Genomic DNA, 11,177 nt, shown 5'->3' on the forward strand with positions numbered 1-11,177 from the left:
CTTGGGAAATTCTTCCTAAAAAATGTTGCACAGGTATGCCAATTTCTGCTCACATCTGCAGTCAGCGTGACAAAATCTTCTTGACATATGCGCCATTTTAATCCGTGTCACTCACTAAATTCGGTTGCTCAACGAAAATAAATGCAGGGAGCGGCAACTACATGCTATGTGGCTCTGCACCCACAAGTGAAAGGGATTAGTGGCGAATACTTCATGGATAGTAATAAAGCCCAAGCAAGCTCTCTCGCGCAAGATGCAGAACTGTGTAGGAAACTATGGGATTTCAGCATAAGCCTGACTGATCCTAAACAGTTGGGTTGTTCTGCTTGAACAGATTGTCTGTTATTCTTTAAGTGGAGAGGACCGAGTCGTTTCTGAACTATATGTGTAGATGCCATATGTTGTTAACTTCACCGAGACGAGCATTTGAGTCAAACATGGAATAAAGTCTACGCTCATCGTCGAGTTTGTCTGAACAGATAGTTGGCGAACTAGGAGATGATGGAATGAGTGCATTACTGTTTGTGGATGCTGCAGACGGTAGTAGTCTATACTGTAACTTCTTGATTAGCGTCCTTACTCCTTAGTTCTTGATATTTCTGAAGACAGTCTTCCCACTGATAGCATGAGGGAATCACAGAAAACCAAGTTGCCGAAAGGGAAAATTTGGTGTGGAACCTGTACTAAAATGTCTGGAAAACAAATTGGTCTGTGAAAGCGCTTTTAGATTTGGCCCTTTGACATGGTTAACACTAACATGCCATAACTTGAGATTTCTTCCCGTGTTCCAATCATTTTGAAGCTATCTTTCTTCTTTTGACACTAGTACTACCACTTCTCCGGTGGGAAAATTGTCGACAAAGTCCTAAACCATTTGCACTTTGCCAATTCAGTCTTAAACTTTTTAAGTTTGCCGATTCAATTTCAAACATTTTCACCTTTTGCCAATTTAGTGCTATTGGCCACAAATCGCTGACGTGGAGGCCATCCATCCTACATGGCATCGACGTGAACAAATTTTAGGAAGATTTTGAATATTCTTCTTATTTATGATTACTCTTTATTATTTTTTCTTTTTCCTTTCCTTTTTCCTTCCGGTGTCGGGCGAGGGTGGTCCTTGCCAGGGGCTAGCTAGCGGGGGCGGCCCTCGCCCGACACTAGATGAAAAAAAGAAAGGAAAAAGGAAAAAACTTACTAAAAATATTCAAAAAAACATTAAGAAATTATCAAAAATTGTCTACGTAAGCATCGGTGGCGCCACGTAGGATGGATGTTGGCAGCCCCAGCGATTTCCAGCCAATAGGATTGAATTGGCAAAAGATGAAATGTCTAAGACTAAATCACCAAAATTAAAAGGTTTAAGACTGAATTGGTAAATGTACAAATAATTTAGGACTTTTTTTTAATGATAATTTCCCCTCAAAACGAGCAATGCAATCCTTTGTTCTTGCTCCCTTGGAATTGTAATTGGCATGTTGCCGCGGAAATGCAATTTGGTATCATGGAGTTTTAACATGACCACTCATTGTGCCAGGGCTAATCGGTTCCGAGATGGATGGTTCCCACCCTGGAACTGAAAACCTTCCATTAGGGATCGGTTTCACAAAATGCAAACCGCACACCAACTGTTTATTCCAGGGATCCACTCGAGAACTAAACCACCCGTCCGGTCTGGTTTCCGGATGGATCCATGGAACCTGTCTTACCGGGCACCAATATCAATTAAAAAATATACGCTAGTAAAACCACGAGAACCTAGTCAAAATTCAGGGCCTTGATAGATCAAAATATTCGAGAGATTGGGATATTTGTAGGTGCAAGATCCAACGAAAAATCACTGAAGTTGAGAATACTTTTATAGAATCACGATTTCCTTGTGCTGCTAGTCCTCCAGATTCGCCTGCCTTGACAAGCCGGACTAGCCAGGATCAGCACGAACAAACCATATACAACTTGAAAGGATAATCCCTTAATCAATACTTCCCAAATTAGTCTACCTATATTTTCTTATCATTGCATCAACTGCTGCAAGAGATTAAGAGAGTAATGTTACATTCCTCTCTTCAGTTGAAGCGAGTGAATATTTCTTTTGCTTCGAAGGAGAGAAGGTAACAATCTCACTATTTGGATAGAAAGCACTGACGCAGGGATTTTCATTCATTTGCCACATCCGAGCTGCCTGAACCCCACTTTTCTAATGTCTATTCCTCAGTGAGTAATCCCCACGACCAGTAATGGAAAAGCCCTTCACTAATCAAACGGTTGGGGCCTTTTTTTAATTGTTCATCAAGCGATCAATTTTCGATTTTTTTTTTTTGGGTTGGTCACGTCATAAGCCTCAACCATTACGTACCAAAAAAAAAAAAAAGCTTAAACCTTGAATATGAAGTTATTTTATCCAGAAATCTTTCAGCTTGTACCTATTCCTCCAACATCCTCCCTAGGAGAGGGCTACCCAGGGATGTACAGAGGGAGGTCGCTTATGGAAAGTGGCAGCAAGGGATGCTAAAAAGGCCACCCACTCAGGCAGGTCATCAGAAAATACTAATTTGAGGGAGATATCTTCAATTTAAAAAAAATTATATATCTATATATAAATAGGGCCGATCCGGTTAGTTCGGTTGGATGGTTCCCACTTAAAACCGGAAACCGAACTGGTACTCACCGGTTCTAGCAAATTGGTTCCAGTAAATTGGAATCGGGAACCAGACCAATACCTGCCGGTTATCATCCAAAATCAACTAGTTGGGCATGGTCCGGTCCGGTCCAGTTTGGATGGATCCCGACTTTTTTGCTCACACCTACATCGTGCCCAATACTATATGGCTTCTTTGCAAGTAACTCTAATTTTATCAAGTCGACATCCTTAATAGATCAATTCTGAGATTCCAGAGTTATTATTTTTGACTTCAAATTCCCAGAGGCTAATGTTAGGTTTCTAAACTCCCTCAACCCCTTTGGGATCTCCTTGTCGAATATTTTAATTTGATCCTATCAACGATGCAAGAAAGTAATGGAAATTCGCACAACACAAGAATTTATGTGGTTCGGCAGCGGAGATGTTCCGCCTACCTACGTCCAAGGGCATTGCAGCCCTCGCCTGGTTTGGGCGAAGGCCTCACTCCCCCAGATCAGGCGAGGACGTGGACTGAATTGGTATAATTGCAATTGGTTTATGAATTTTTTTATAATTGCGCAATCATGACAGGACTCGAGGAAGAAGCCCCGATTATCACTGTCTGAACTCTGTACTCTCGTCCACAGTCACAATTAGTCGGACAAGAGGAATGACCCGTGAAAGACAGGATCCTCTTAGCTAGGCACTCCTCGGGCCTGTGTATTCGGGAACCATCAACTAAGGGCCGAGTATGACATGGGTGGGATGTATATTGACCCCTTGCCCTTATCATTAAAGGGAGCCTGTGGTTTGAATCTTCATAGTTCAGATTTTCTCTTATGGAATCTATGATGCACCTTGCCAACTTCCACTCAAATCCTATCAGACGTAGCAAATGGCCATGAGCACCATTGTTGGTCATGTACAATTTTCTACCATGTTATGAAAAAACTTATGAACCGACCACCATAGAAGTAAGGGCAATGTTAGCACAACCGTTTTTGGATTGTGAGAGTAACAGAATGTTGTGATTCATAAATTCTTGAAAGAGTGGACTAATTATTTTATTTTTTATTTTTATGTGCCAAAAAATAAACTGTCAATTTCACATTAGTCACAAAATCATTTCTTTAAAATAATCACGTTTGGTTTTCCATTTCGTGTTTTCTAGGGTTGGTAGATAAGAACATAGCACTGTCTCTCTAGCCTCTGTGAGAAGCAAAGATTCTGGTTTAGTCCAACTTTGTCTTGACTTAGGATCACACCTACCACCAACCCCACCTCGCATATACCTTGGCCTTTTCCCTCCGTAGCTGGGAATCTGAATGGGGCTACATGAATTAAGTTAATGGCCGAAAAGGAAGAGACAAGAAAGGCCAATATACGAATTTTGAACTTTGGACGACTCCGGACCAATTACCAAAGCTTGGAAGTTGAATGGGATTGGTCGTCTCTGTGTTCTTTTTGTTCTGTGTACTTTAAACAGAGTGTGCCTCGTGTCGATTTTGGGTTTTACTTAGCATCAGAGAGAGAGAGAGAGAGAGAGAGAGAGAGAGTTTGAAGCTGAGTTGCAATGGAGAGTACCAACCAGCATTGCATGATTCTGTTGGTTTTAGTTCTAATCCTCACTTGCAATGTTATTATAGCTTCCTCTTCCTCACCAGCCACAAAACGTTTTCATTTCAATGTAAGCGCTCTCTCTCTCTCTCTCTCTCTCTCTCTCTATGTGTGTGTCCGAACGCGTTCACTACTTAACTAGCCATTCTATCCTACCCTATGCTCTATTTGTTTCGCGGAAAATAAATAATTTGAAAAATATTTTCCTACAAATGATTGCTCGTATCGCTTGAAATAATCAACCAATGAAAAATGTTCTCATTACCGATAATTTATGTTTAAACATTTTCGTGGACGATGAGATTGTTTTTGTTCATTTACTTTTGTAAGTCACATAAGAGATTAGTTCCAAATTTTCGGTGAAATAAGGGGAGCCTACATGTTGTTAAATATACCAGAAAGGAGAGAAAAGAATGTGAAGAGCTTGAAACTCATGCACTGCCATTTCCAAAATGTACATGCAATTTAGGTGGAGTGGAAACAAGTGACTCGATTGTGCCACACGAAGTCACTTCTGACGGTGAACGGTGAATACCCGGGGCCGACCATCGCCGTCCATGAAGGCGACCGCGTCGAAGTCGAAGTCACCAATCGCATTTCCAAGAACACCACGATCCACTGGTAAGATATTAAAGCATGCTTGCACACATTTTCAATTGGTTTTTGCTATGTTGGAATGCTCATTAGTTTCCTCTCTATGCACTTTTCCCTTACTCATTATTTCTCTCTCTCTCTCTCTCTCTCTCTCTCTCTCTCTCTCTCTCTCTCTCTCTCTCTCTGCATTTAATCAAGACTACGTGACATATTTATCGGTTCTATTCTATGACTATCTAGTATAACATATTGATAAATAATATGCATAATCAAAGGAGATATAGAGAATATCCTAGATATATGCACCATCACAAGTGGTAGAGAAAATCAAGAGAAATATCTTAAATATACCTAACCGCACGAAGTATCGATTTTCTGGCACGCAAGTTCTCTTTTACAGACACTAGATATGCAAAAGGATGAAAAAATAAGTCGTAAATTGGAGACAAAAACAATACAATGAAAAGCTATTGCGATTGTTTTATGAAATGAATAAAGGGAAAAATCCAAAAAAGGGCCCGAAGTCATCTTGTTTTCTCAAATAAGGGCCTCAAATGGAACTTGTTTCAAATAAGGGCCCGAAGTGATATGGTATGTTTCAATTAAGGGCCTGAAGTGACTATAATATTTCAAAAAAGGGTCTAGCCTGAAGGGTATTTTCGTCATTTTACTTTTAATTTTTTTATTCATTTTTTCTCTAGTTTTTCCTTTTTTCTAATTTAAAAAAAAAAAAAAAAGCCACACAGCGAGACGGCTGCCCCTCCCGCTTGTGGTCATCGGCCCACCACCGGTGGAGGTCGGCCGGGGCGGCGAGGGTCGGCGGGGTCGCCGGCGCCTCGGCGAGTGCCGGCGACCCGGCCGGCCATTAGCTAGGGCCTCTAGCTCTCATGAAAATTTCAAATTTGAGAGTGCGTCGTCCCCGTCTTCTTCTTCTTCGGGCTTCATCTGCAACTCCTTGCGAGGAGTTCATCGTCTTCTTCTTCTTCGGGCTTCATCCGCAACTCCTTGCGAGGAGTTCATCCGGCCCTAACCAACGAGGACGAGCTCGTGCAGAACCAGATCTACTTTGTGCTCCCCAAGTCGAGGCTCTAGCACTGCCCGAAGGCCTCGGACATGGCGGCCCTCGCCGTGAAGGCGAGCATCGCGATGCAGAAGGCGTTGAGGCGGATCTCGCCCCCGTTGGCCATGCTTGGGTGAGCCAAGGGCTAGCCTCGACCTCGCCCGAGCGAGCCGAGGCCGGGTGAAGCCGACGAGAGCCGCCCTCCGCTCGCTCGAGCGAGGCCGCTACCGCCCTCGCCGGTGGCCAGCCACGGTGAGCTAGGGCAGAAATAAAAAGGAAAAAAGAAAAAAAGAAAGGAAAAAAAGAGAAAAGGAAAAAAGTTTTAAAAAAAGGGGAAATGACTAAACTGCCCATACTCAGGCCCTTTTTTGAAATAAAAAGACCACTCCATGCCCTTATTTGAAACAACGTCTATTTCGAGCCCTTATTTGAAAAATCGAGAGCACTTCGGGCCCTTAAACGAAATTTTCCCATGAATAAATTGATGCAAGAGAAAGAAAACTTAAATTTATATATAGGGAGACATTTGTAAATGTCATAGATAACATGAACGAAGAAACACCAGCACACCACATGCACGTTATCCCTTTTTTTTTCTTTATGTGCTTATGAATTAGAAGGATTCAAGAGAGAGCGATGCAATTTGAGGTCAATAAGTTCATAGATGCGCATAAACACAATTTAGGAATTGTCGGTATCTCCTCTATTAATTGTTTTCAGGAATAAGTGCGGTAGAAATTTTGAAACTTGTCGCGAAAGTGCAATTTAGTCCTGAAGTTTTTAAAAAGTACAATCAAGTTTTAAAACATATTAAATTTGTGAAATTAAGTTTCTCCATTAACTCCGTGGCTGACGAAAAATGCTAACTAGCTTTTTAATTACTTTTGATACACGTGGTGCTGATTTGATGCCCTCCAAGCGCCACACCGGAAAAATGTTGATAATTTTGTAAAAAGAGAGTAGAAGATTATGATAATTAACTGAGCAATCGATCTTCTTGTAGAATTTGGGCTTGACTAGCTTCCCTAGAACTTAAGCTCTAGATTAGGGTTGAATTCTTTTAAAGAAATCCCAAATTTAAATCCAATTTGAATTCTGCCTTAAACATTTTTTTTCCCAAAAAATAAAAAACTTTAACTATAGTTCCAAATCTTCATTGCGTCCAAAAACACGACTGCTTTTTTCAAAATTATAAACTTTAGGAGGCTACTATTGTTCCATAAGAAGGTAAGGATATTCACGAAGACATAGATTCTGTGAATCTATAGCACCAAGACATAGGTTTTGATAATGAATCTTTGACCGACCCTAATGTTGATAGTTTTGGAGTAATCAGTGGCAATTTTTCGATGCGTGGCGGATGTGGAACTATAGCGGAAGCTGGTAATGTTTTTAGACAAAAAATAGTCCTAGCTATTGTGATTGAACATAAAGTTGATGTTTTTTAAGCGAATTAGGCCTTTGGATTGAACCACCGAGCTTAGACTAAGAAGTGTTGGGGTTGTTCGACATCAGTTGTAAAAGGGGTTGGTTGTCTATTTATAATAAGTGTGAGGAAAAACTTCATCTTTTGAGATAGCTTTTTGAAATTAGAGACGCTCAAGACTACCCAATACTGGTATCAAAGCTCATGTTACCAACAAGTCTGGACCCAACAGTCATAGGGAAGGAGCCATACAAGTTGTTGGGCCTTCGACCTAGGCTCGATGTGCGAGGGAGAGATTGTTGGGGCTATCCTACATCGGTTGTGAAAGGGGTTGGTGGTCGGTTTATAAGTGTGAGAGAAAACCCTATCCTTTGAGTTAGCTTTTGGACGAGAGAGGTTCGGGAATGCGCACGGTTGGCTTGTTTGACGAGGTGCTCAACTTAGATCCCCTTCCGTGCAAAGGGATCTAGTCTCGGATCACCAACGCCGACACGAGTCTCCGGCTCTTCCTTTGTCGATAGATGTTCTTCCAACTGCAAAATCCCTGGAAAAATCAATCAAAATTGATTGAAGAAATGATCAACTATAGATGTGTGAATTTCAATTGGGGCCGGCTCTTACCTTCTTTTTGAACCAAAAGCCAAAAGGGTCTTGGATAAGTTCTTGTCCTATTAACGAAAAGTGCCTTAAGAAGGCGGCTTCAGAAAATTCCTAATTCCGTTAACATGAACCTTGATGTTGCTTGAACAGAGTTTAGGTACATAAACTATGGTCGGATTTTGATAGTTCTGTGGTCAACGAACAAAAATCTTTTCATTTTTCACAGTAAAGCTAGTCAAGTCTCGTCGGCGGAATTCAGCTGCAATTTCACTTATTCAGAAGCCCTTTTGTTCTTGTTCATTTTGAAAAGCTTATGAATGTTAATGATGTCTTGGGCATAGGCATGGAATAAGGCAATTGAGGACGGCATGGGCGGACGGACCGGCCTACATAACCCAGTGCCGCATAAGAGGAGGGCACACCTACACTTACAAGTTCAATGTGGTGGACCAAAGAGGCACTCTTATGTGGCACGCCCATTTCTCCTGGCAAAGAGCTTCCGTTCACGGCGCCTTCATCATCTACCCCTGCACGCCCTAACCATTCTCACCCAAGAATCAAGCTGAAATCCCCATCATTTTCGGTAAGTCCCCGCTATCTCATTATATAATACCCTTTAGATGTGTTCGAACACGTTGAGTTTTTCCACCGTCCATCTTAGTTCGATATGCTTCAGATGATCATGTGTACATACATATCTTTATGTAAGTCCTTCTGTACTTACATAAGAGAAATTGAAATTCAAACTCGTTTCACGCGTGATGCCATCCAATCTGTTCGATATCAAATTTGTAAGAACCATTATCAAGATCTCGTATTGATTAATTAATCATGTTCGGTAGATTGTTGAAGTAAATCTTTAACATGAGACATCAATTATTAATATGAGACATCAATTGTTGAGCCCACATCTCTACTTTTGCACAAAGTGCATATGACAGTATCTGTCAGGTCTACTTCTATGTTCAAGAACTTTGACCCGCATCATGTTTGACCCAAACCATAGGTGAATGGTGGAATGGGGATGTTGATGCGGTGGAAAGTGAAATGATGTTGCTTGGTGGTGGCCCTAATTCCTCGGATGCTTACACCATCAATGGCCTTCCAGGCCCTCTCTATCCTTGCTCCGCCAAAGGTACCATAGGACTAATGCCTTATTAATCAAATGTTTCAGAAACAACTTCAATTATCTCCAACGGCTTGCTACTCTGCAGATACGTTTGTCCAGGCCGTGGAGCCGGGCAAGACGTACATGCTCCGGATCATCAACGCTGCGATCAGCAACGAGCTGTTCTTCGCGGTGGCCAACCACACGCTGAGGGTGGTTGAGGTCGGCGCGGTCTACACAAAGCCCTTCTCGACCCCGGCCATAATGATCGCTCCCGGGCAGACCACGAACGTCCTGATCACAACGAACCAAGCACCCGACCCCTCGGGAATGTTCGCCATGGCAGCCACTCCATACCTCACCTCTAGTTTCCCCACCGACAATACCACAACAGTGGGCTTTCTACAATACAAAGGCCGTAAATCAGGTAACAAGAACGCTAAACCTAGTGTTGTGGTCCCTAATCTTCCCAAAATGACCGACACACCCTTTGCCACCAAGTTCTTGGGCAAGCTCAGGAGCCTTGCAACACCTCAGTACCCATGGAGGGTCCCCAAGGCGATTGACAAGAGAGTGATCACAACCATTAGCCTCAACCTTCAGGATTGCCCGCCAAACCGAACTTGCAAGGGCTACGCCGGGAAGCGGTTTTACGCCTCGATGAACAACCAGTCCTTCATCCGGCCACTAATGTCGATCCTCGAGGGGCACTACAAGAGCTTCACCGCGAGCCAGATGTTGGCCTCGAGCTTTCCGGAACGGCCCCCAAAGGCGTTCAATTTTACCGGAGTCGACCCCGTCGCGGAGAACATGAATACCGAATTCGGGAACAAGCCCCTGGCGGTGCCGTTCGGCACCAACTTGGAGATCGTGCTCCAGGACACGAGCTTCCTTAACCCCAAGAACCATCCGATCCACGTCCACGGCCACAACTTCTTCATCGTGGGGCAAGGGTTCGGGAACTATGACGCCAAGGTTGACCCCATGGGCTATAACCTCGTGGATCCGCCGGAGAGGAACACGGTGGCGGTCCCCGTCGGGGGATGGTCCACGATCCGCTTCAAGGCGGATAACCCGGGGACTTGGTTCATACATTGCCATCTTGAGCAGCATACTTCATGGGGCCTTGTCATGGCATTCATTGTTCCTAACGGGCCCGGGGCCTCTCAAAGCTTGCTGCCTCCACCTGATGATCTTCCCTCATGTTGAGGGTCTTGAGAATGCCCTTGCAAAAGCCATTATTCCAATCGATACTCACTATCTTGGAATAATGACACAAATGATCTCCAAACTTTGGCTCAATATGTAATATGATCCTCAAACTTCAAATTTGTTCCCTGTGGTCACCGAACTTTAAGTCAATGCGCAATATCGTCCATAAACTTTTAACTTGTTCAATGTTGTCTCGGGCTTTTGATACATATTCAATTTAGCTCATGGACTGTATAAAAATGTTCAATGTTGTCTCTAAACTTGAATTAATGGAAGGACAACATTGAATATTTTCATACGATCTAAGAATTAAATTGAACATGTACCAAATGTCTAGGGACAATATTAAATAAGTTAAAAGTTCATGGACGACATTGTACATTAAAGGTTCGGGACCATATGAAACAAATTTAAAGTTACCCATTTAGCGATCATTTATATCATTTACCTAATATCCCTTTTTTTTTTATGTTTTTTCTACCCCGATGGATCGGTCAATTGGTGATAATGGTGGAAAATCAATTGTAACAACGAGGAGTTAGTGATTGGGTTTGTTTAAGTCTCGTTATGTAGAAGACGATTACCCTTATAATAATATATGTATTACTATCCAAATTGTGATTTTCTTGTGGCTCAAGTAATGGTTTTGCAACACTTAGCGTCTCTACACTCTAGAGGTGAATTCCGAGAGCGTTTGACGGATCGCCAAGCCGGCAAGAACGATTCCCTTGCCAGGTGATGCTTGTGCTTAGCCAAGCCATATGGATCGCAACTTGACTTTTCATCTTCTCTTTGGAGAAGCCCTCTGACAATCGCGAGGCCCAGTGAAACGTCAATTTCTTGCGATCTCTTTTGGGCCCTTGTCTCACGGAAAATTGCATATTTTTCTATTGGTGATTACTCAAGCTTTCTTTCGTACTTTTTTTTTTAAGGAAAAATTATA

General features: G+C 42.5%; 1 pseudogene; it reads left to right on the plus strand.

The window, feature by feature from the left end:
• The first annotated feature begins 161 nt into the window (after positions 1 to 161).
• Positions 162 to 10,231, plus strand: LOC125315419 (annotated as a pseudogene).
• The last annotated feature ends 946 nt before the right edge of the window (positions 10,232 to 11,177 follow it).

Source organism: Rhodamnia argentea, chromosome 6, assembly GCF_020921035.1.
Source record: "Rhodamnia argentea isolate NSW1041297 chromosome 6, ASM2092103v1, whole genome shotgun sequence".
In the NCBI taxonomy this organism is placed as follows: Eukaryota; Viridiplantae; Streptophyta; class Magnoliopsida; order Myrtales; family Myrtaceae; genus Rhodamnia; species Rhodamnia argentea.